Genomic DNA, 27,340 nt, shown 5'->3' with positions numbered 1-27,340 from the left:
AGTAGTGGTCATTACCGTAGGACTATGATTTCTTGAGCATACCTTATGCAGATCACTCTGGTTGCAGTTTGAGCAGTGTGTGCTCATTCGTGGTGTGCATTGGTTGCAGTGGATGATTTATAGGCCATTTGGATGCATTACGGTCCTTATTGGATGCGCTGATAGGCCCAAATTGCCTTGTGGGATGCTATTTTTTATGGACGCTTTGCACATGGATGCTATTTTATGATGAGGGACAGCTTTGACACATTGCAGGTGATGCACTGCTAGTGCTATGCTCTCTTGGATGAGATATTATTAATGCATATGCCAGTGGATGGTGTTTATGCTTGAGTCATTTGGCACTTATTGGCATTTTGGATTGCCATTGCAGTTGGCATTTTCTTTGGGCCAGATTTGCTCATATGGATGCATAGTATATGCACATGAGTCAGATGCTTTGAGACATGAGTTTTGGTGATATTTCACTCTATTGTGGCATACACATTTGGGTGCACCTGGTATTTGGTGTGATTCTCTCTTGTAGGCACTAGCATTTGGGATTTTTGCTTCATTTGCATCATGGCATCCTCTTCCATGTCTAAAAAGGAGTTTTTTAGCATAAAAAGTTTGATGGGACAAACTTTTCTTTGTGGAAAGAACAAATAAGGGATGTGCTTATTCAAAAGAAGCAAAATGAAACCCTTGGCAGCGATTGAAGCTAAGCTTGCAAATATGTCTGAGGATGATTGGAATGAATTGAATGCATTAGCAAAATCTACTATTAGACTTCATCTTGCAGAGCCAGTTTATTTCACAGTAGTAAATGAGCAGACTACGGAAGATTTGTGGAAGAAACTATGTGCCACTTATGAAAAGGAAACTGCCTCTAATAAAGTTTACCTCATGAAGAGGTTGTTTGAGCTGCAGATGAAGGAAGGGGTCTCCATTGCTTCTCACTTGAATGAATTCAATATTATTTTCAGCCAGCTTCAGGCTCAGAAGATGAATTTTGATGCAGAGACTAAGGCAATATTTCTCTTATGTTCATTGCCATCCTCATGGGATACCTTCCATACAGTTGTCAGTAACTCTGCACCTAGTGGAGTACTGAAATTTGATGATGTTGTGGGTAGCTTGTTGACCGAGGAGATTAGATGAAAGTCTATGGACAGTAACAAGCAGGTTGTAGCCTTAAATGTGCAAAGGGGCAGATCACAGTTCAGGGGGAAGTCCCAAGAAAGAGGGAAGTCTTGTAGCAAATCCAGGGCACGGAACACTGAGTGTTACCACTGTGGCAAGAAGGGCCATATGAAAAAGGATTGCTACAAGCTGAAAAGAGAGCAAAAGGATAAGAAAAAGAATGCAAATTGGGGTGCAAATCAAAAGGAAGAGTGTCCAAGGGAGGACAAAGGAAAAATGAAAATCGAGGAGATCAATGCAGTCACACATGATAGTGACAATCATGTTCTCTTCATGTCTAGTTTATCTGTAGAGTTGCTTACCACTTCAGATGATGCATATTCCCAGGATTGGATTTTGGATTCTGGTGCTTCATTCCATGTTACTCCCCATAGGGAATGGTTCTCCACTTATGACAGTTGAAAGATAGGTTGTGTGCATCTTGGAAATGACTATGCATGTGACATAGTGGGAGTAGGTGACATAAAGTTTTCTTTTGCAAATGGGTCTGCATTTATTTTGAAACATGTGAGACGTGCCTAAGTTGACCAAGAGTCTTCTTTAAGTGGGTCAACTAGATGATGCTGGTTTTCACACCACTTTTGGCTTTCAGAGTTGGAAAATTCAGAAGGGCTTATGCTTTTGGCCAGGGGTGCCAAGTGTGGGACTTTGTATCCCTTACATGTATCAAGGGTATTTGATCATGTTGTTGCAATAACCGAGTAGCCAAGCACTTCTTTGTGGCATTGCAAGTTGGGGCACATGAGCCAGAATGGAATGAAACTCTTATGCCGTTTGGGTTATGTACCGCATTTGAGTTTCTCTGATTTTGAATTTTGTGAGCATTGTCTCTATGGGAAGCAGACTAAATCAGCCCATAAAAGAAGGGGAAAAAAAGAGTTTGAAAAGCTTGATTTGGTGCATTCAGATGTATGTGGTCCCATGCCTACAAGGTCATTAGGTGGGGCTGAATACTATGTGATATTCATTGATGATGCAACTAGGAAAGTGTGGGCTTATGCTATAGCTCGGAAGAGTGATGTGTTCCAGGTATTTCAGAAATGGCTGGCCTTGATTGAGAATCAGTTAGGTAGAACGCTTATATGCCTACGGATTGACAATGGTGGAGAGTATCTCTCTCATGACTTTCAGCATTTCTAAGATACACATGGGATTAAGAGGGAGCTCACATCCCCCCATACTCCAGAGCAAAATCCAGTTGTAGAAAAGATGAACCGTACCATTCAAGAAAGGTTGCAATGCATGTTTTCCAATGCAAGTTTTTCTGGTGGTTTTTGGGCTGAGGCAATGAAGACTGCTGTGCATGTGATCAATAGATCACCTAATAAGAGTTTGGATGGTGGTATTCCTGAAGAGGCATGGAGTGGCAAGAAGCCCTCTTACTCTCATTTGCATATATTTGGGTGTGAGACATATGCACATGTGCCAAAAGAGCTTCGAAAGAAGCTAGATCCTAAGTCTAGGAAATGCATCTTTCTAGGTTATGGTGAAAGTGCAGAGATGGGCTATCGTCTCTAGGATCCAGAAGCAAAGAAGATCATACGCAGCCATGATGTAGTCTTCAATGAGAAGAAGATGCATAAGGCACCCATGAGGGATGTGGAAATGAGGAGAGTCACATTCCAGGATGTGAATCCACCTGCATATGTTGATAGACAGCAAGCTGTCCATGCACCAAATGTGCAAGAAATGGTACCGCCAAGTACTCCCACAGGTATACAATCAAGGGTAGATGATGGATCATCTATTGGTGGAAATGATGAGCCAAATGTGGCTGATATGCAGGTGGGACAGCAAGCTGAAATGCCCTTGAGAAGATCATCTAAAGTGTCTAGACCGCCTGATAGGTTTGTTCCAGGGGTAGACTATGTGACACTTACTGATTGTAGGGAGCCTTCTTGCTACAGAGAGGCTATAGTGCGCGAGGATCAATGCAAGTGGGAGTATGCTATGCAATTAGAGATGAGTTCACTTATGAAGAATAAGACTTGGGACTTGGTTTCTTTGCCACATGGAAAGAAAGCATTGCCATGTAAATGGGTCTACAAAATGAAGGTCACAGGTGATGATGTGCCTAGGTACAAGGCCCGTTTGGTCGCTAAAGGGTTCAAGCAAGAGAAGAATGTGGACTTTGATGAGATATTCTCTCTAGTTGTGAAGATGACCACACTTAGATGCATGCTTGGACTAGTGGCATCAGAGGATATGGAGCTTATGCAGATGGATGTCAAGATAGCTTTCTTGCATGGAGATTTGCATGAGGAAATTTACATGGTGCAGCCAGAAGGCTTTGAAGAAAAGGGCAAAGAGCATTTAGTTTGCAAGCTGAAGAAGAGTCTCTATGGTCTTAAGCAAGCGCCTAGAGAATGGTATCAAAAGTTTGATGCTTTCATTTGGTCCCAAGGTTTTAGAAGGAGTGAAATTGATCACTACCTCTACACTAATAGGGCTAAGGATAATAGCCTGATAATCTTGGCACTATATGTGGATGATATGCTATTGGCTAGCAAGAATACTTATAAGCTAGATGCATTAAAGGCCAAGTTGCATGAGGCCTTTGATATGAAGGATTTGGGAGTTGCAAGTCATATTCTTGGTATGCGCATCACACATGATCAAAGTAGGAAACTCCTTTGGCTTTCACAAAAAGAGTATGTTACAAAAGTATTGCAGCATTTCAATATGGAGGGGGGGAAGGTAGTGAGTACTCCATTGCATCCATATGTGAAACTGAGTCATACAGATAGTCCCAAATCAGATGAGGAGAGGGCCATGATGGCCAAGGTTCCTTATGCATCAACAGTTAGGAGTCTTATGTATGCTATGATAGCTACTAGCCCAGACATTGCATTTGTAGTGGGAGTTGTTAGCCGGTATATGGCTAATCTAGGAAAGAGGCATTGGGAGGCAGTTAAGTGCATCATGAGGTACATGAAGGGTACCAAGGAGATGTGCATTTGCTTTGGTAGAGGAGACATCCACGTACTTGGGTACACAGATTCAGACTATGCAGGTAGGAGATCCACTTCTGGTTATGTGTTCACCTTTGCAGGTGGTGCAGTGTTGTGGATGTCTCGTGCATAGAAGTGCGTTGCTTTGTCTACCACAGAGGTTGAGTATGTTGCAGCCATAGAGGGTTACAACGAGGCTATATGGCTTGATCGGGTAGTGGGAGATTTGGGGATTCATATAGGTGTACCGATATTGCATAGTGATTCCATGAGTGCTATTCAGCTAGCATGGAATCCGGTCTTTCATGCAAAGACCAAACACATTGAGGTCAGGTACCATTTCATCAGGGAGGTACTTGAGGACAAGCGCATAGAGCTTGTCAAGGCACATTGTCCTTTAAGTGGGAGGTTGTGGGGGTTAAAGGTCACTGTGCCTTTACCCTAGTTGTGTACAATACTCAAACACATATATAAATGAATGAAAAAGAAGATTAGGGTGGTTTTGCACCCACCAAAACTTGTGTGGCTCTCTGTTTCTCTCTCTCCCTCTTCCATTCTTGCTTTCGTTGAGAGCACTCTCAATTGGGTTGGTAAGTCAGTTTATGTAGGCTCCAAGGAAATCGCATTTGGATGCGGCTAGATGCATACTAAAGTATGCGAAGTCCACATTGTAGTATGGACTATTTTATGAGACTAGGGTTCAGATACAGTTGCATGGATACACTAATGCTGATTGGGCCAGTAGTATTTCTGATAAACGATCTACAAGTGGATATATGTTCTCTTTTGGGAGTGCTGTCGGAGCAATTGCCTTGTCGAGCACAGAGGCTGAGTACAAGGGTGCAGCAATGGCTGCATGTGAGGTAGCTTAGTTGCATAAGCTACTTTATGATATGCATCAGTCTACAGATGGGCTAGTTGTCATTTATTGTGACAACATGAGCAGTATACACTTGCCAACACTTGCCAAATAACCCAATCTATCATGCTAGAACAAAGCACATTGAGGTGCATTATTACTATGTGCATGAGAAGGTTCTAGTAGGTCTTATTGATCTAATTTATGTCAGCACAGAGGATCAGGTAGCTAACATATTCACGAAGGCATTGGGTGCAGAGAAGTTGCGCAAGTTCAGAGACCTGCTTAGCATGCAAGAATTGGGATTGAGCTTGAGGGGGAGTGTTGAGAAATCGAGATCCACTTGTGATATGCCAGGGTGATTGTTGTGCATTTATGTCACCGATTTGTTAACTGCAGATGCGATTGGTACACCACCCATGAATAATAGGTAGATGACAGCTATCTTTATGTACTCTAGTTAGTGGCTCAGTTAGTATGCCACCTTAGTTAGCTGATTTTGGTTTGAGACCCTCATATAGGGTTCACCTATTCTTTTGTACTTAAAGTTCTTTTGGATTTCACAACTAAGAAGAGGAAAACCATTTTCAGCCTCCACATTTGTGTATATTCCCCCATTGTGTATGTGAGAAAGCTACAAGTGAGACTCCTTCCCTCTCTCCCACTCTCTTCATAGATAAATCTTGACATGCTATCAATTTGAAAGTACTTGGACTAGTTGGTGAGCCTCAACACATTTGTAGTATAGTACAAGGGTGAGATCACATGCATTGATGCTCGTGTTGACTCACCCCGCTAACTCAAAACACTTAGGTTCATTCCCAACTTGGTGCTATGCCTCATGAGGATGCACGCTCTTGCAATACTAAGGTTGGGATGCTTGGGTGCAAATAGGTGCCAACAATTAATACTCAGAGATTGGGGTTAGCTAATGGGGAAGAACTGTGTGATGATGAGAGAAAACCGAGTTATTATCCACACTTAACACTTATTGACATGCAACAAGTGGAAGACCAAGAAGAGAGACTATTTCTCATTCATTCAATTGGAAACCCATGTACAACCAAGCCGCCGCCGCTTGTAATGGACACTTCCTAGCCTATCAACTCAAGTCAGAGAAAGAGAACTCGACACACTTGCTCTCTCAAACTTCCTCACCTATTTATAACTTAACTTCTACCTAAGAAGCACCTTTGCCTTTGGGACTGCAGTCAAGCGAGGACTGTTTGGAAAGGGGTTGCTCGGATACTTAGCATCTTTCACACTTCCCCTTTCTTCATGACTTGGGGCTCGGTCACATGGTTATCCCTTACCAAGCCCCAGGAATTTTATGAGGGTGAGCCTTCTTCTTGGGCACTCTCGGTCCACTGACAGGTGAAAGAGCCTTGCTCTCTTCAGGATGTACCACTTACCTGCTTCAGAGCTTCTCATGCTTAAGTGGACACCTCTTGGGAGATTTTGGCTAGCATTTCCTCTTGGCACATTTGGAGAGCCAGATGTACTGAGGCCTTGGATGGCACCCATATACACCCATCAAAGGTGTTCATGGGTATCTGGACTGACACGGTTCACACTTTAATAGCCATATGGGCTAGGATGCAGGGCCCTTCACAGGTAGCCTCTTCTAGAAGGACTATATTTCTTCGAGTTTGGAGGGGTTCTCCCATTTTCACGGAGGTTTCTACCGGATTGAGATGGCACTATCAACCTCAATCCTTTCTTTTTTGCTCTTGAGCTTTTCGTGCATTGTATGATGTATCCCGTATGGAGCTTGCTCTAACGGTTTTTCTTTAATACCTAATAAAAGTCTCTTTTTGCAAAAAAAAAAAAAAGGAAAAAAAAAGAACCACCTTCCATTTTAGCGGCCGTTGTTAAATTACATGATGCAATGGAATAGAAACTGAACAAAAAATAGAGAGTACACAGCAAACTGGAGAGGAACAAAATTTTCCTCCAATACTGATGTAGTACAGATGATGGCTCCGTCCACCCGTGCACTCCCACAGTGGAGCTTATATGGCAATCTAGACAAATACTAGGTGAAGAGCTACTAGCTAGAAGATTTGATCTGATCTGAACTGATCTGATACAATGGACTAGGGAGGTTGCCTCTTTATAGCTATGAGGGTGGTAGTCGGATCAACGAGTCAGTGGAGTTGACCAGTCGACCTAGTCGGTGGAGCCGACTAGTCAACCTAGTCGATTTTCCACCGACTAGTCATCTAGGGAATATTCCCTATACCGTTACCTTGGGACCCCCCAACTGGGGGCCAGCTAGCCCCCAAGCCCTAGCAAGAATAAGGGGCTCCCACATAATCACCTTTCTACCATCAATGGTCTCATTGATAGATCTCATCTAACATGCAAGTCAAGATCCATCTAGTGTCTCGGGCTCACACATGGCTTCTCCTCATATGGGGACCTTACAACTCGAGCATCTTGGAATACTGGTGGTTACCAAGAGGGTGGGGCATTGAGCATATCTACAGCCACTTCATGCACTCACTACTACTCATGCCTATAGGTTAATACCTTGGAATCATTGGCACCCACCATTGCTGCAAAATGGTGTTTGACTGTCGCTCCTAATATCCATGCTCGATGCTTGATGACTGCATACTAGCTGGCTTGACGGTGGAGCAAGTTCCAGCCACCGCGGTGGATAAATTTACAGCAACCACGGTGAGGGTGGAACTGACTAGTCGTCTAGGGAATATTCAAGAAATATTCCCTATACCATCGCCAGAACCTAAAGAGAAACAATATCTAGAAACTGATTTCTTGGAATCAACATCTCCAGCCCAATCTGAGTCACAAAGACCAGCCAAGGAAGTGCCTGTACCATAGGTGATGCCATAATCAAGAGTGTCCTTTACATACCTGAGCACCTGCATCCTTGCATTCCAATGATTCTCCCGGGGCTTATTGGAGAACCTGCTCAAAACGCCAATAGCAAAATTGATGTTTGGTCTAGTGTTGCACAGATAAATGAGACTACCGATTAACTTCTTATACCTCTCAATGTCTGCTGGTGGTGAGGCATCCTCCATAGACAACCTCACATTTACCTCCATAGGTGTAGCTATCTCCTTGCACTCGGACATACCAAATGCCTTCAAGATCTCCCTTGCATATTTTTGTTGAGAGATGAAGATCTTGCTTGGCTCTTGCCAGACTTCAATCCCCAAACAGTAGTGCATCAAGCCTAAGTCTGTCATCTCAAACTCTGTGCTCAACGCCTTTGTAGTCTGTTGGAACATGTCTTCATAGTCACTTGTAATAAGGAGATCATCCACATATAGAACAATAAGAGTAGTTTTTCCACCTTTCCTGTACACATAGAAGTTAGCATCTGAGGCACATCTTTTGAAGTTTAATTTATGAAAGAATTTGTCTATCCATTGGTACCATGCTCTTGGGGCCTCTGTACAGAGCCTTCTTCAGCTTACATACCTTGTTCTCAGAATGGGGGGCCTCAAACCCAGGTGGTTGAGCCATGTACATCTCCTCCTTGAGGTCACCATTCATGAATTTTGATTTAACATCCATTTGATAAACTGGCCACTTTTTATGAGCAGCCACCGATAGTACTGTGCGAATAGTGGTCATTCTGGCAGTTGGAGTGAAAGATTCCTGAACATCAAACCCTTCAAGCTGTGAAAATCCTTATGCAACCAATTTGAATTTCTACTTTTCCAAAGTCCCATTGGCCTTGTACTTTACCTTCCAAACCCAATTGGTGCCAATAACCTTTCTGTTAGGTGGTCGATCTACCAGCTCCCAAGTTTCATTCTTCATGATGCTATCATATTCTATTTGCATAACAATTTTCCAATCTTGGTCTACAAGTGCTTCCTCCAAACTCGTAGGCTCCTTTAATTCTACAATAATCTCAGCCATCAAGGCCATATTGACTATGTGAGCATAAGCCCTCCTTTGCTTCTCGATTCTCTGGTATGCGGCTCAACAGACATAGGCATCTGGTTGTCATGGTCATAGAGCTGCCTTACCCATCACGGCAATGGCTTTTCTAATGGTGTAACAACAGGTTGGTGATTTATACCTTCATCATCTGATATTTCCTCCTCCTTTATAGCTCTTGGGATAGGTCCATAGTGAATTACCTCTTCGCTTGATGATAAAGTGGAAGAGCTCTTCTCTACCTCCACTGCATATGGCTACTTCTTGAACACCACATCGCGGCTCGCTATGATCTTCTTTGCCTCTTGGTCATACAACTTATAGGCTTTCTTCTCATCACAATAGCCTAAGAAGATACATTTTGTACTTTTTGGTTGTAGCTTGTTTCTCTCTTTGTTTGGTATATGCACATATAATTCACACCCAAATGTTTTGAAGTGGGAGTATCCACTATCCAGTAGCTCATATGAATCTAGAATAGTAGTAATTTTAAACTTCCACAGAGTGTAGTTCGTACCATCGCCTTTAGTGAAGGCAAGTGCGCGAATCCTCAATGCCTGGATTGTTGGTGCAGTAGCAGCTGTTGAACTCCAGCCGCTTCCTGTTGCCATCACTCCATATGTTATTGAAGCCCTCGCCTCTCTTCTATTCTTCAATCCTTAGAGTTGCTTGGGCTCTGATACCATGTTAAATTACACGGTGCAGCGGAACAGAAACTAAACAAAGAATAGAGAGTACACAGCAAACTGGAGAGGAACAAACTTTTCCTTCAATACTGATGTAGTACAGATGATGGCTCCGTCCAGCCGTGCACTCCCACAGTGGAGCTTAGATGGCAATCTAGATAGATACTAGGTGAATAGCTACTAGCTGGAAGATCTGATCTGATTTGAACTGATATGATACAATGGATTGGGGAGGTCACCTTTTTATAGCTATGAGGGTGGTAGTCAGATCAACGTAGTTGGTGGAGTCGACCAGTCAACCTAGTTGGTGGAACCGCCTAGTCATCCATGGAATATTCAAGGAATATTCCCTATACCATCGCCTCGGGGGTTCCCATCCTCGAACCCCCACCATGGGGCTGCTGGCTCCCTTGGGACCCCCTGACTGGGGGCCAGCTAGCCCCCAAGCCTTAGCAAGAATAAGGGGCTCCCACACAATCACCTTTCTACCATCAATGGTCTCATTGATAGATCTCATCTGACATGCAAGTCAGGATCCATCTAGTGTCTTAGGCTCACACATGGCTTTGCCTCATATGGGGACCTTATAACTCGAGCACCTTGGACCACTGGTGGTTACCAGGAGGGTCAGGCATTGAGCATATCTAACAGCTGCTTGGTGCACTCACTACTACTCGTGCCTATAGGTCAATACCTTGGAATCATTGGCACCCACCATTGCTACAAAATGGTGCTTGACTGTCGCTCCTAATATCCGTGCTCGATGGTTGATGACTGCATACTAGCTGGCTTAACGTGGAGCAAGTTCCAGCCATTGCGGTGGAGAAATTGATAGTAGCCATGTTGAGGGTTGTTTTTATGAAACACTATTAGAAGTCCAAAGAGCAACCTACAATACCCTGCAAGAAGAATGTTGGAACAATAACACTATTAGGTTGTTTTTATGAAACACTATTGGAAGTCCAAAGAGCACTATATTGGAAGTCCTAAGTGCGCCTTCATGACATCGAGAAAATTTCCAGCGAGAGTGCGGGTCAGCGCAAAATTCAAATATTCACCTAGAAGCGCATCACATCATGGCCCCAAAATGGCCTCGAAAATAATTTCGCGATTGGCTACACCCAAGCTAACGTTGACCCTAGCCATTTTAATCGCTATCTCTTCTTACTTTAGAGGGAAGTGATGAAGCAATCATAATAATCTATTTCTTTCATTGCTATAAGGATGTCAGAATTGGTGTCCAATGTGTTGCGTGTCTCCGATGTGACTATGCCTAGGGCTTCATTTTATTGTTTATCTCCCATGGGACTTTTAACCTCATGAAGAGGACCTCCCTTATCACCAATTGGATTGGTGGTCTTTGGCTTGTGACTAGAGGCTTATGAAAATTCAAACTCTGTAATACCAAATTTCTTATACCATTAGAAAGACTTGGTAAGGCAAATCAAATTATCCAAATATTGAACTTTAACAAAATAAGTGGTAGCCTCAATATTAATAGAGTCAATTTCATACATTGATGTTTCTTATGGTACCAATCCATCTCATTTGGGCTCATCTACATTGAGCCACATTTTTAGATAGTAAACTAGTAGATCAACAGTACTTGCCACTGTTATAATATGAATTAGCACTGCTATGCTACAAGTGCTTGCTTAGTAATGAGGACTACTTGTACTTAGAAATGTTACGAAGTAATACAACACTTCTTTCCTTGAACATTTTATGCTAGTGCTTGTGGTGTTAGAATAGCAATGTTATGCTAGTAGTGCTATACTAGTAGTGTTATACTAGTGTTAGTAGTGGATCATAGTGGTGGATGACATAGTAGTTCTGCTGTAGCATTTAGTAATGCTAGTACTTGATAATAGCAAATCTAGTACTTAGCAATGTTGCACTTGTGGTTTTAGCATTGCTTTCCCTAAACCAATTCTATGCTAGTCCTTGTGGTGTTAGAATAGCAATAGTAAGTATGTGCTAGAACTTAGCAATGCTAATACTTAGAAGCACTATACTAGTGGTGTTAGCATAGCACTACTAGAATAGTATTATTAGCAAATGCATACTACTACTATACTTGTAATTAGCAGTACCACACTAGTGCTCGCTTAGTAGTTAAGAATGCTAGTACTACTTAGTAGTGTTGTACTTGTGGTGTTAGCATAGCACTATTACCATAGCTAGTATTGTTAGTATGTGTATGCTAGTGCTATACTTGTAATTAGTAATAGCATGCTAGTGTTAGCTTAGCAGTTAGAAATACAAGTACTTAGAAGTATAGTACTTGTGATGTCCTCAAGGAACTACTAGCATAGGTACTACTATACTTGTACTTAGTAATGTTGGTACTTAGTAGTATCATACTAGCACTAGATTAATAGCTAGCAATGCTACTACTTAGCAACAATGTAGTTGTAGTGTTAGCATAGCTAGTATAGTAGGAGTATAGTTAGTACTTGTGTGCTACTATTGTACTTGTACTTAGTAATGCTTGTATTTAGTAGTATCATACTAGTGCTAGATTAGTGGCTAGCAATGCCAGTACTCAGTAGTGATATACTTGCAATGTTAGCAAAGTATTGCTAGCACAACTAGTATTGTCAGTACTTGTATGCTACTACTAAACTTGTACATCTACTTAGTAGGATCGTACTAGTGCCCGCTTAGTAATAACCAATTCTAGCACTCAACACTATTACTACTAGCGCTAGTAGTAGTGTTAGAACTAGTGTCCGTAGTTGGAAATTCTAGTTCTTAAAAGTGTTGTGCTAGTGCTAGCTTAGTAGTACCAATTTTGTCTTAGCATGGTTCTTTGTGGGGTAACTCTTAATAATGGTTTTATATGGGGTGAATTTTAACAAGGGAACACAATTATGAAGTGTAGGTCGTTAGGTAAATCTTTCCCCTATATGGAAGTGTAGGTCATTGGAAGAATCTTTCTCAAGGTAGATTTACAAATATTAGCCCATGGTACCATCTTCAAGGATTCAATGGGTTTAAGCATACTTAAAGTTTATATAAAAGTTTTAATAAGCTAAAATTTGAGAATTATAACTTTATAGATGGATCTAGATGACTTATGGCAATTGATTTGAGTACCTAGAGGGGTAAATTTGGACATCATATGAGGAAGTTATGTTAATTTTTGGGCAAATTTATTATATTCAAAGGTATAAATATTAGCCTCCCCAACTTGGAAAAGCTCCTAGATTTGCCATTGGGCGAATATTCACCCTTAAATCTACCCTAGTTCTACAATGCTATTTTGGAAATGCCATAGTACTAGTTAGCAATGCATAGTACTAAAGATATGCTATTCTAGAAGTGCTATGATAGACATGATAGTGCTATGGTAGAATTCCAGAGCTCTTGGATATCTTAATATTGTTGAGGAGAGACCCCTAAGAGACCTTGCTTTATGCCTAGATGTTGAAGTTTTTTTTTTTTGCAAAAAAGAGACTTCTATTAAGTAAGAAAGAAACTTGCTAGAGCAAGCTCTGAGCAGAAATACATCATGCTAGGCATGTAATAAAAACACCTTAGAAGAATGAGGTAGAAAGAAACCAAGGTTGAGGCTGAAAATGCCAACTCAACCCTATAGGAGTCTCAGCAAGGAAGGGAGAGTCTCTCCAATCCCTGAGAAAAGTAACTCTCCTGGTGGAGGCTGCTCGAGAGGATCCCTGCATGGTCACCCATATGGCCATCAAAGTGTGTACCATATCTGTCCAAGTACTGGCCAAGATCTGAGAAGAATGAACCTGAGAAACCTTCATAGCCTCAGTGCATCTCGCTCTCCAAATGTGCCATGCTGCAATGCTAGCTAAAAGCTCCCATGGAGAATCAACCGAGGAATGAGCAGCCTTGAAGAGAGTGGCTGGAACATCCTCTAAAGAGCATGACTCCACAAGGCGTCATCGGATGTGTAGAGCCCAAGACGAGTCATGTCTCTCAAAGAAAACCTGGGGCCTTGAAAGAGTGAGCCAAGCCATAGTTGATCCCCAGGTCATATAGAAGGGGAGGTGAACAAAATTGTTGAAAAGATTTGCAATCCCCTTTCATATGATTCTCGCCTGTTTGCAATCCCAAAGATAGTGCTATACTGTCTCTGAAGTAGAAAGACAATAAGGACAAGTAGGGTCAGCCCCAAACCTGGATCTCCAATGATTCATTGCTATCCCAGCATGAACAAAAAACCAAAAGAAGAGAGTGATTTTTCTATTCCGGTGGGATTTCCAGAGCCTCTACCAAAAATTTTTCTGCGAATCTGCAAAAATCTGATAATTCTCCCAATGAGGAGCTCTGGTGGGCCTCCACCCCTACAATTGAGCTGGAATTTGCTGGCATTACTAACCGTGTAATGAAAGAAGGGGATGCCTTTCTCTCAGTGCCCTTCATCTATCCAATCCCATTTCCCTGGGTCCCACTGCAAAAACTTAATTGGGGCACCTCCATAGAGCCACATCCTCCATGAGCCCAGGGCAATAAGTAGCGGGTTAGGATCCAAGTACCATTGTGAAAGAGAGCCATGCTCCATGAAGCCCACTACCCTAAATGGCTGAAATGGTATCTCCAACAATATATCATATGTGGACTTGGACAGCCTGCCCCCGGAAGAAACATCAAAGACTAGGGCATCCTCATGTGTGTTCCGTAAAGCAATCATCTGCAAAGGGACGCCCAATCTGGAAAATGCCCCCATCCAAGTGGAACAAGTAATAGGAATGTCATTTGTGTCCACCTAATCCAAGGGCAAGGCTACATCAATCTGTTGAATTCTCCCTGCACTCCCTCTGAGATTATGAACCACCTGGGCCTGACGGTCTGCAGGAAGTCTCTTGAACCCCCTTCTCTTGTAGGAAGAATCAAGGTCTCCCAAGCCACCCTGGCTGTAACATCAGTTGTGCCATCTAGAGCACTCCATAAAAAATTCCGTATGGGCCTCTTGAGCTGAGTAATACAATCCCTAGAGTGGCACCAACAAGAGCATACAAACCAAGCTATGCCTAGAAGAACCTGGTCAACCACCACCACTCTAGATGCCAAGTCAAGTTTGGCTGAGCTCTAGAAAAGGAGCTTTCTTCTGATGCTCTCCAACACCGGAGCAAACTGTTGTGAAGGAGAGATGCCCACCCCAACCTAGTAGCCCAAATATCTGATGAAAGAGCTTTGTGTGCAATAGAATCCTACATTGCATTGCGTGCATTTAAGTGTCATTGGCTTGTGTTTCCTTCCTACATTTTATTGTCATTTGTATCAGAGCAGGTTGCAAGAAACAATCTATTGATAAGATGTCAATCGCCACATCAAGCTCTATTCATTGTCTAGTGCCATTGTGTGATGGGATTGGCTTTAGTTCTTGGAAGAGGCTTGTAAAACAAAGGAGAGGGTTATTTTGCAATCATTGTTGTTGGGACTAAGAAGAAACATGCTGCTGAGGTGGAAGACAAGGTATGGCAAACGAGGGAAGACAATGCTTTGGTAGCTATCGGCATAAGCCTCAAGAAGGAGACAATCCTTGAAGAGCCATGTGAAACAAGTGTTAAACTCTAGAAATGGCTTATTTAGTGATTAAAATATCACTCAACAGTTGAGATTCTTCATATATTTTATAAGCTCAACAATCTACACTAACGGATGGCAAAGATCTACGTACTCATATTTGAATGATAAACTCTTTGATCACCTAGCAAAATCCGGTGATGTTTACAAGGTCCATGTTGAGCAACAAAAGCTCAAGGTGTATCAATCACTCCCTAGCTTCCAGCACAGCGCTTGAAGTACATTAATGACCAACAAGAGCATGACTTAGGAATAGGCTCTCTATGAAGAAGGGGTGATGAGTACTGATATGGGCATCCATATGCCAGAATAGTTAATGACCATGCATTGCTCTCCCACATGCCACAGAGGTCTCCAAATGGATATGGGAGTACTAACAACCAAGTGTCCATGTCTCATGCTATGCAAAAATCTTCATCCAATCTCAGGATGAATCGATGCAAGGGCAAGTGCAGATATTGTGGCATCGAGGGGCATTTTGAGTTCAAATGCAAAAGAAAACTTGCTGACCTCAAAAATCAAGTAAATAAGCTTACAAATGGGTCTTCCATGCACACTGCATACACAAACAAGCCTAGTACGCATACTGTTTAGGAGGTACCATTTTCTTGTCGTCATTCGAAAGTTCAAATGGTTGATAACCTCATCCTTGATTCTGGAGTGAATCAACACATGATGTTTTATTTTGAATGGTTTGTTTTCTTTAAACCTTGCTATTCAAAATGAACAATTCAAATGGCCAATGACACTGAGCATTCCATCGAAGGTGTGGGTAAAATACAATTCCAACTCACTACTAAAGATGCTTTTCGTCTATCTGGTGTCCTCTATGTGCCCAATTTGAAACATGATCTCATGTCTATGGCCAGACTAACTGATATAGGCATGAGTGTAGAATTCAAAGCTGAAGAATGCTGCATATGCCATGGAGAGACCAAGGAGCTTGTGGCCAAGGGAGTTGATTATCATTCCTTATACTTACTGGCAAACATAGTTCGGATTAAGAATGTTGTCCATTAAGCAACCAGTACCAGCAACATTAATTTGTAGCACAAATGACTCACCCATGTAAACTTCAAGGTAATTAGGTATATGCATCACCAAAATCTAGTTCATGGCTTGAATTTGTCAAGAATCCCAAGCTAGGTGCATGTGAACCATGTCTACTTGGCATTTGCACTCTTGTAGAAGTTTTCATAGGCAAGCTCCACGATCATTAGAACTTCTCGAATTGGTTCATTCCGATCTGTGCATCCCGATGCCAATTGCCTCAAAAGGAGAAATTAGTTATTACATGACATTTATTGATGATGCTAGTGGATGGACTGAAGTCTACTTCTTCTTCAGAAGCTTTCCAATGTTTTCGACAGATTGGTATAAAAGTGCAGTTGAACTGCACTGAGGTCGCATGATTAAAGCATTACATTCAGATAATGGTGGTGAATATCCAAGTCATGAGTTTCAAATGCATTGTCATTCGGAGGGTATTTGGTGACAACTCACTGTTCCATAACACACCTCAGTTGAATGGGGTAGCAGAGAAAAAGAATCAGACCACCAAAAATGCTGCAAGAACAATGTTGGTGGAGAGCCACCTTGAGCCTACCTTGTAGGCAGAGGCAGTTTACAGAGCCATCTTTGTTCAAAATCGATTGCCTACAAATGAACTATCTGAATCAACCCCATATGAGCAATAGCATGGTGTAAAGCCCGATGTATCCTCCTTGCAAGCATTTAGATGCCAAGTATTTGCTAGAATTCTAGTATCTCAATGTTCCCAAGTTTGACGTGCAAAGTTAGAAGGTAATCTTTGTTGGCCATCTCCCGGATCATTGTGGGTATAAATTGTGGGATCCAGCTTCTTCACAAATGATGTTGAGTGATGATGTTCTTTTCCATGAAGACATTTTTCCTGGCGCCATTCATGATTCTTCAGAATTGTCCAGTTTTGAATTTCCTGCTTTAATTGATGATGCTATTCCTTCCAAAGATTTGTTGGGGGATGTTCAACTCATTGGAGAAAATGATCTGCCGGACGTCACCGATTGCAAGATGATGATCTTTTCTTGCTGGTTGCATCCAACATTGTTCCTCCGGTTCATAGTGATGATCATTCAAATTCTGATGTCATTCTCTTCAGAATTGTCCAGTTTTGAATTTCCTGCTTTAATTGATGATGCTATTTCTTCCAAAGAATTGTTGGGGGATGTTCAACTCATTGGAGAAAATGATCTGCCGGACGTCACCGATTGCAAGATGATGATCTTTTCTTGCTGGTTGCATCCAACAATGTTCCTCCAGTTCATAGTGATGATCATTCAAATTCTGATGTCATTCCTACAAAAAATAATGAAGATCGTTCACATTCGACCTCTTTAGCCCCATCTCATGATTCATCTTCGTCATCCTCGCCTTCCCTCCACATAAACTAAATTCTTCTTCTCCGCTTTATGATCCACAAGTTTGAGTTCTTCCACCAAGATCTCAAAAGCCCTCTGTAAAAGAAATTGAAATGTGCACAAATGATTATGCAGGTCAGTGTCCATGGTTTTAAGCACAGGCTTATCGTCACGCATATAATGAACCAGAACCACTCAATCATATGGAGGCATTCGATGGTCCTAAGGCTTTTTACTGGAAGAAGGCCATGACCCATGGATGAGGAGTATGCCTCATTGATCCAAAATTCTACATGGAAGCTCACAAAATTTCCTCCTATAGTTTTTAGGATGAGGCAAAGCAATGGCGTCCACCAACGATGGCAGTGGCAATAGAGTTTGAGCTAGCTTGGCCACCACTAGTGGCAGAACTAGCCTCGAAGCTCAAGATACTCAGGGATCTGTTCTCAAGCACAGTGTGGACATGGATAGTCACATCGTTGTTGACATGCAAATGAATGAAGAAAGACAACCAGATAGGCCGAATCTCGCCTTCCCCCTTCCTAGATTTATGCTACACTTATAGAAATGTGACATCCGTGAACTACAAAAAAGTATTCGTGAAGCTAACGCACTCAGGAAACTGTTGTCAGTATTCAAAAACGCTCCAAAAAGCTTTCCTAGCTTTGGACAAAAAGGAAGCAAGATACAAAATGCAATGAAAGTGCAGTCTTTTTATTTGGTGAGCCAGAATCGAAAGACCAATGGGGCCCCCAAGCCTACGACATGTTCCAAAAAACGCAGAGGGGGAAATCCCTGCCTGAGGTGCCAGCAAAAGGGACCTATGCTAGAGCTCTCCAGGGAGGAAACCGAAGCCATTTTAAGGCCCCCAGTACCTAAAGAGATGGTCTGGGAGATGCTCACCCCTAGAGCTAAGAAGGTCTTTAGAAGACTAGAATAAGAAGATGCCAAGACCACCCACGAAGCAAGAACACACGAAAAAGATGAGACAAGTTCTCTATTGGATGGAAAGTCTGGAAAAGGTCATACCCCAATGGTAATATTGCACCATGGTATTCTTAACAAAATGACGAAGTGGTTGTGCGCTTGTGTTGTCATTGGGTATATTCATGGTCCAAGACCATAGGAGATTTTTTTGGAGGGATGGGTATGCAACTTCTCGATGAGAAAGGGTCCAAATGTCACTAGCATATGCTTTCTCTACATGGATACATGCTTTGTCCTTTCGAAAAGCTTGAAATGGCTATAGAGGTCATGCAAAATAGCACATGGACCATCAAAAACCAGCCGTTATGTGTGTACCTTTGGGAACCTTACTTTAGCCCTAACTTGTCTCCCCCTCCAAAGCACTAATTTAGGTCGAATTCCCTGACTTGCCACCCTCACTATTTCCACAGATTGACACTCTATGTGTGCCACTTGGCTAGTTTCTTGGCCTTGAAACGGAAAGATTCATTAGCCCAAGATTTAAACCCCAAGCTTGTTCTAATGGACCTTGCCATCAACCCACCAAATGCTATCCGAGTCCTTGTTGGGGATGAAAGGGAGATTTTCTAGAAAGTTTTCTATAAAAATATCCCAAATTCTTGCTCCCTATGTGGTCTAGGAGGACACTGATTATCCCACCTGAGTCAGTAGGAGAAAGGAAAAAGAGAGCAATGAGCCCCCCCCCAAGAGGCTAAATCAAATGAGGAAAAAGCTGAGCCACAAAAAGAGAAGCCCCTTAGTCTACCTTCGGTGAAATAGGGGAAAGCTCTACCCCCCCCAAAGAAAGTTGAAGTGGTCATCATCAATGACAACAAAATGGATGACACTTCGGAGGAGGAGGAGGAAGAATTCATAGCAAGTACTTAGGATTTTGAGCTTCAGTTAGCCCAAGCTGAACATGCATTAGTGGAAAAGGAAGAGACACCCTTCACAGTAGTTAAGGAAAAGAAAACAATCCAAGCTGAAAGAAAGAGTCAAAGAGTGAGTATAGCTGTAAGGAATCCAAAAGGAGCTAGCATTCTAGAAAGGGAGAAAAGAAGGATGTCAAGAGAGTTCACCATTTCCCTCAACACAATCCAGTCAGTTTTAAGAAGAAGAAGAACAAAAACACCTCTCAGTAATGCAGTCATGCATGCAAAAAGTTTACTTTTATTAGCGTCAATGTTCAAGGGATTACAGATGACCTCAAACCCCTAGTTTTTAGGAGATGGATCAGAAGAATTCCTTTGTCCATATTTTCTTGCACTGCAGGAGGTCAAAGTACGAGGAGATAAGTTGAGGTAGCACTGAAAGAAGATAGATGAAATCCGTGATTGGTTTACTTGGGATCATGAGGAGTGGTAGAGGGGGTGCAGCCTTGGGGGTAGCAGTCCATTTAAGCTAATTCATAGGTAGAGGTTAACCTACCTTTGGGTCCAATGGAATTGGGATCTAGTTCAATCACGACTATTTGTCCTATCAGATTTACTCAATTTATGCACCCAATTTAGCTCGGGATAGAACACTTTTGTGGGACGATAATCTATATGCAGACAAATCTGATCCTTCTGGGAGATTTTAATATGGTGGAATCTAGGAGAGAGAGATGGCAAGGTCTAGGGAATGTCATCAGAGGCAAAGAGCTTGCCTCTTGGAATGCACTATAAATTGGTAGATGCATGAAAGGACACTTCATTACCTAGACTAACAACCGAGTAGGTCCCTATCATAGGAAAGCCAAAATTGATAGAGCTTACATCTCAAGAGTAATTCTTGATAGAGCTTTAGCTTACAAGAGAAATTAATTGTCCTCTCTAGCCTTCTCGGATCGTAAGCCAATTTTGATCAACCTAGACAAAGGAGAAGGGAAAAAACTAAATCCATTCTACTTCTAGCCTCCCTACATCCAAAACAAAGTAATCATAACACTTTCAGAGGCTTAGCCAACCCTATGGATAAATGGATCAGAGCAATGCAAAGGACAGAGACCTTAAGTTTGAGAAATTGAAAAGAGAGCATACTGAGCTAGAAACAAGCAGAGATAAGATCTAGAAGACCACGTCATACTCTTAGAGGGTGACTCCACTGAGGATGGACAAAAAAGGAAAAAGTAGTGTTGATTCATAAGGGAGCAGTCGACCAAATGGCAAATTCTCGGAGAAGATGGGTAGACAATTGAATTTTATCAAATCTTTTGGAACACAATCGGCCCCTATCTACTAAACTTGTGGGAAGAATATTGGACAAACATTGTAATGATCAAGTTAATCTTGAAAGGAGGTCCTAAGGTGGAGCTAAAGAATTGGTGGCCTCTAGCAATGCTAAATTCTAATTATAAAATCTTTGCAAAGGCTCTAGCTCTAAGACTCAAGGATGCAACTTAGACCTAGGAAGACCAAAAGAAGTCCATCAAAGGCAGGCACATTCTAGAGGCAATCCTCATACTTTGGGAGGGATTGGAACATGCAGATGAAACCCATGAAGATATCTTCTTTCTCAAGGTTGATTTTGCTTATGACAAGATGGAGTGAGGCTTCATTCTCTCTTCCCTTCAAGATATGGGGATTGGACCCAATTTTGTAAAATTTGTCAATACCCTACTTCATCAAGCTCAGGATATGGGGATTGGACCCAATTTTGTAAAATTTGTCAAGACCCTACTTCATCAAACTCAAGCAAAGGTTGAAATAAATGGCAAAGTTTCTCCTTAACTTGCACTTAGGCGATCAATTAGGTAGGGATGCCCCTTAGCTCCTCTACTTTTTGCTATTGTGACAGATTCTCTCAGGTGGCTCATTCAAGATGAAGTGGACAGAAGAATGATAGGTGGCATTTGAATAGAAGGAGGAGGTCAAATTGTCTGCCAATAATACATGGCAGATGACATCAATCTTACCCCACAATGAACAATCAGTTGGAAATGTGGTAAAGTGCCGTGATATATTTTGGAACACCTCTAGATTGAAAATTAACCACAAAAAAGATAGGTATCTTTGGAACTAGGAGTCCCCCTCCTCATCTCTTGGTTGATAAAGGGTGCAAGCTCATAAGGGAAGGAGAAATCTTCAGATTGCTCGGAATTGCTATGGGCTACGAGTGCTCAAACAAAGAAATATGGGAGTGGGTATATAGGACAAAATCAAAGCCAAAGTGCAAAGATGGTAGGGACTCCAACCCTCTCTTCCTAGAAGAAAGTTTGCACTCAACACTACTGGAAAACCAAGTAGAAATGGCAATAGGAAATGGCACCCAATTTTCATTTTTTCCATTTCTTATGTGTGAAATGGCAACCATTTTTCAAAGTGCCATTTATTCGGTAGAAATGTCAGTTGGAAATGGCAACTCATTCTTGCGATGCCATTTCTTAGGAAGAAATGACAATATTTTCTAGGAAGAAAGGGCAGCCCAAGAAATGGCAAGATTTCTTGAGAATAAACGGCAGTCATGTTTTTATTGCCATTTTTAAGGTAGAAATGGCAGACATTCTTGATTGCCATTCCTTAGAAATGGCAGTTTCTTGATTGCCATTTCTTAGATAGGAAGGGCAGTTCAAAATGAAAACTTTTTCTTAATTTCCATTTCTTTGATAGAAGTGGAAATAAGCTAATAGGTTAACATTATCAAATCCAAGACCTAGTACCTTGTGCAAACTAAGTAAATGATTGAGTATTATAAATCCTTTAGAATATTATCTCATTTATCTTACATTTTGGGGTATACATCTAACTTGAAATTAATGAATAACTCCAATTTCCCTCTTTGCAATTATAAAACAAGAAGGTTCTAGGAGCATGTCTAAGATTCATATAATGTTGAGACTCTCAATATGTACCAAAATACTTTTCCTAAATCCCATAACTTTGATTCACATCAGAGCTCTAAAAGGGTTTCACAAGATCAAATAGAAAGTGACACAGTAGCTATGAGATTATAGGACCTGACTAGTTGTGGGCTAAACTTGCACAATATTGTTTAAACATATAAAGGCATATTGAATGTGCAAAGAGTCACAAGTTCATGTGAGGAATGATGCATGGCTATCCTCAATCTCAGTGTGAGTTCAAGTGCTTAATAGATCTAAGCTCAATTTCTTTGATGACTTACATTGAAAACTGATAATATTGATAGTCACATATGAGTTTCGGTTGGTGGGAAATTCAAAAATCTATTTTCACTCACTACAAGAGGCGAGGGGGTCAAGCGTTAAAGCCTAGCGATAGAAGTGTCTTGGATGGGTTATTTTATGCTAATTCTAATGCACATGCATCAACCAAATGAATTTCAAATTGTAAAAAATGGAGGAGTTTTGTTAGCATCAATGACAGTATCATTTCAATTAATGATACTCTGTATGACACATATGCATCATTCAAGCATCATTACTAGTGCCACCTAGGCATTGCTAGGTCATTTTGGAATTAGATCCAAGAAGCATCCATTTGAAGTGTAGATGAAGTGGTTGTATCCGACAAATTATCTTAGCTTAGTTGCTACAATAACATTTATCATCATCCATTTGAAGTGCACATGAAGTGGTTGTATTTCATGTGGTTGTATCCAACAAATTATCTGAGCTTAGTTGCTATAATAACATTTATCATCATCCATTTGAAGTGCACATGAAATGGTTGTACATATGGCATCATTTTAATTTCAAATGAAGTGGTTGTATCCTCAAAATTATCTTAGATTAGTTGCTACAATAACATTTATCAGCACTTGATATGAATGTTACAATCAAGGCATGTGTAGCAGTTGATGTGTGCACTTGAAAAACTAATGGTGGGATCAATGTGCATGAGTTAATTTTTCCCTTAATTATTGACTTGATTTAGATTTGGATTAATGCATTTAAGTTCACATGTATGATTTTTTTCAAATAGGAGGCTAAAAGTTTCTAATGTCAATTAGATGCCCTTTCTAGGGACCATTTCTCTTCAAAAGCACTTGCTAAGCTCCCCCATCCTCTTACCATTGAATCACAATTCCAATAGATGGCCTAAGCTCTTAAATCTACATGCAAGCTTTTAATATGCAAGAGATTTGTGCTGTCAGAGCTTCATCAGACATACACTTTTAGCCGCAAGCCAATCAACATGAAACTTTCAAGGATGTATAATTAATCTAATTAAGACCCATGCAAATTTGTATGCCCATCTAACACTTAATCATTCCATGATGGTTCACATATGGGGATTTCATGCACCTATGCATTGTGCATGCACAGAAATGGGAAATCTCACATGCCCATCCATTTGCAACACTACCTAATGGACATGAAACTTTGCGAGGACATGATGTTTGATCTAATTAACACCCTTGTCAAGTTTCATGGCCATTTAGCACTTGACCATTCTATGACAGCCCACAAATGCAAATTTCATGTATCTACACACCATGCATGTGCACAAATGAGAAATTTCATGTGCCCATTGACCAAATGTTCACTGGTCAACAAACAACTTTGCAAGAACATGATATCTACTCTAATTATCACCCATAAGAAGTTGCATGGAAATTTGACACTTGATCATTCCATGATTGTTCAGAGATATGAAGTTCATGTACCTACACACCACATGCGATTTGCATGCCCATCCACCCAAATGTTCCTTGATTGACACAAAAATTTGGAAGGACATGAAAAATACTCTAGTTAGCACCTGTACAAAGTTTCATGTCCATATGACACTTGACCATTCCATGATGGTTCACAAGTGCAAATTGCATGTACCTACACACCACACATGTGCACGAATGGGAATATTGCATGCCTACCCACCCAAATTTTACCTTCTTGATGAAAACTTTGTGAGAGAATGAACATCACCCTAATTAACACCCATGAAAGGCCATCTAACACTCAAGCATCCCATGATGGTCCACATGCAAATTTCTTGCACCATGGATGTGCACAATGGGGAATTTCACATGGCAACCCAAATGTTCCCCTTAGACACAAAAAATTACAAGGACACAAAAATTACTCTAATTAACACCCATGAAACGTTGCATGACTATTTGACACTTTAGACATTCCATGATGGTCCAAAGATACGATTTTCATGCATGGATGCACCACACATGTGCAAAATGGGGAATTTTGCATGCGCACCCACCCACATAATTTGCAATTGATAAAAAACAATATGAAGATATGACACCTACTCTAATCAACACCCATGCAAAGTTTCATGTCCATGACACATGATTATTCCATGATGGTCCACATATGTTAATTGCATGCACCTATGCACACCATGCATGTGCATAAAAAGGGAATTCGACATGCCCATCGACCCAAATGTTTCCTGATTGACATGAAACTTACAAGAAGGGAGCGACCAGAGAGCAACAAGGAGTAGTAGAGTGGAGGGAGTGGAAGGAGGGGAATGAGACAAGGGGTGAAACCTATCCTACTTAACACCCATGTGAGGTTTCATGGCCATCTTCCACTTTACTATTCCATGATGGTCCACACATGTGAATTTCATGCACCATGCATATGCATAAATGGGCAATTTTGCATGCCCACCTACTTAGATTATTTCCAATTGATATGAAACTTTACAAGGACATCAAACCTACTCTAATTAACAATCCTAAAATTTTCCATGGCCATCTAACACTTGACGAGCCATGATGGTCCACATATGTGAATTTCATGCACATATGCTCCATGCATGTGTAGAAATGGGGAATTTTGCATGCCCATCAACCCAAATGTTCCTTGATTGACACAAAACTTTGTGACTACATGTAAATAAATCTAAGAAAAAATCTTAACATTGCATGGCAATTGGACCCTTGGCCATTCCATGATGGTCCACACGTGTAATTTTATGCATGTGCATAAATGGTGAATTCCACACGGCCACCCACACAAATGTGCCCCTATAGAGACAAAAAATTGTGAGGACATGCAAGGAGCCCCCATGAAATGTTTCATAGCGATATCATACTTGCCATTCCATGATGTTCCACATATGGAATGTTCACGCATCTACAACATGTGTGCACAAATGGCAAATTGTACATGCCCACCCACCCAAATGTTTCCCGATCAACACCAAACTTTGCAAGGATATAAAACTTACTCCAATTAACACTTGCACAAGGTTTCATGGCATTTTGACACTCGACGATTCCATGATGGTGGTCCATAGATGCAAACTTCATGCTAGTGATCATGTTTAGGTTTTGATAAGCTTGGGATTCTAAAAGTAAGGCACCCTTACACAAGAGCATCATCTAGCAGAAAGGGAAGGAAACATGGATAGAAAATCATTTCAAGTTGGCTCGAGAGTATGCTTTGGAAGGTCTATATTATGTATCAATCATATTCTTTGATGGTGCCATCCCAAGTAATCAAAGTATGCAATCATCTTTGGTTTCTCTCCATGTTCCGTTAACATAGCTTCAGCCCCATCCACTGGCTATTTTTTCAAATGTTATGCTTCAAGTGTCATCTTTGATTTGAGATTTGGGAAATGCTGCGGATTGTGTTAGCAAATTGTGAAAAACCCTAAGGTCAAGTTGGATTGATTTTTGTTTTTAAGATTCATGTATTTTGTATGGAAATACAATTTGGATAGCATGCTTGTGCTCAAGGCATTCAAAAATCACCTATTCTTCTATTTGCATTTAGGTGTAACAGTGTTGTATTTGAAGCATTCACATAGAGTGCTTTTGATAGTAATGTATAATTTTGTACGGCCTTGGTGTTGCCTTTGCAAAAAGATTTTTTTTTTTTCATCCTCAGATGCATCTAATCTCCATCCAAAGATATAGATGGCTTGTGAATGAGATGAATGGCCTAGTTGGGGGGATGAGTGTGTAGGCCATGTGGATAGAATCTACAAGCATGCATAAAAGAAGTATTCTTACATTTCTTTTTGTTACAACCTACATATGTTCACAACCCAAGGGTACATGTAAGCTAGATACATCATCATGCCATTCATATTATCCTCATCATACAAGAAAACCCTCTACTTTTCAAATTTTAAGAAGACCATTGCAACAACGAGATAGGTTATGGCAAGTTGTCTCAAGGTATGACCTTCATCATTCACTTGACTCATCTTCATTAAGTCAAACACTTTTGACTGCTTGTCGCACTTAGGACAAATAGTTGGTCAACAACCAATTCATCCATGCAAGGCCAACCATTGAATCAAGCCTCTTCATCAAGTTTCTATGATGCACACCATAGCCTTCAACCTATTATATGTAGACAATAACAACTACAAAAAAGATCCTTGAAGCTTCCACCTAGCATCAAAATTCTAGTAGAGCCTACACTAGTTGATAGATTGCTTATGTCAATGGGGCTTGCCTCTAGAGATTTAGGCTAATATGGTTAAAATCTCCAACAATCAAGGAAGATTTATCAATAAAAAATTTATACTCTTCCAAACATAAATGTTCTCATCCAAAATCAAGTTTATGAGTAGCAAATCATTGATCAAAACGAACAATTGATTGATAATCAAATCTAACTATTGTTGCTACAATAGTTCCCTTTTTATGAGCAAAGTCACCTGCTACTTTCCTATCCTTTTGCACAAATTTAGAGTATCTCCTTCACCTTTTTCATTCAAAAGAATTATAACAGTTATATCTGTGAAAGAAAGACTAACATAGGTCCTCCTTAGCTAGTTTACACTCTTGGAGGAACACACTCCATCTCATTTTGTGGCAACCTTGGAATCCACATTTGTATCACACCAAAGAGGATGTCGAGAAGAGTCATGCTGCAAGTCCATGGTACCATGAACATTATCTACTTTATTAAAGATGCAAACCCATTCACCT

This window comes from Dipteris shenzhenensis, chromosome 32 (genome assembly GCF_047967505.1).
Source record: "Dipteris shenzhenensis isolate YYH24624 ecotype China chromosome 32, Dip_SZ_1.0, whole genome shotgun sequence".
NCBI classification, from domain to species: domain Eukaryota; kingdom Viridiplantae; phylum Streptophyta; class Polypodiopsida; order Gleicheniales; family Dipteridaceae; genus Dipteris; species Dipteris shenzhenensis.
The sequence above is the reverse complement of the archived record's forward strand: the minus strand, read 5'-3'. Positions refer to the sequence as shown.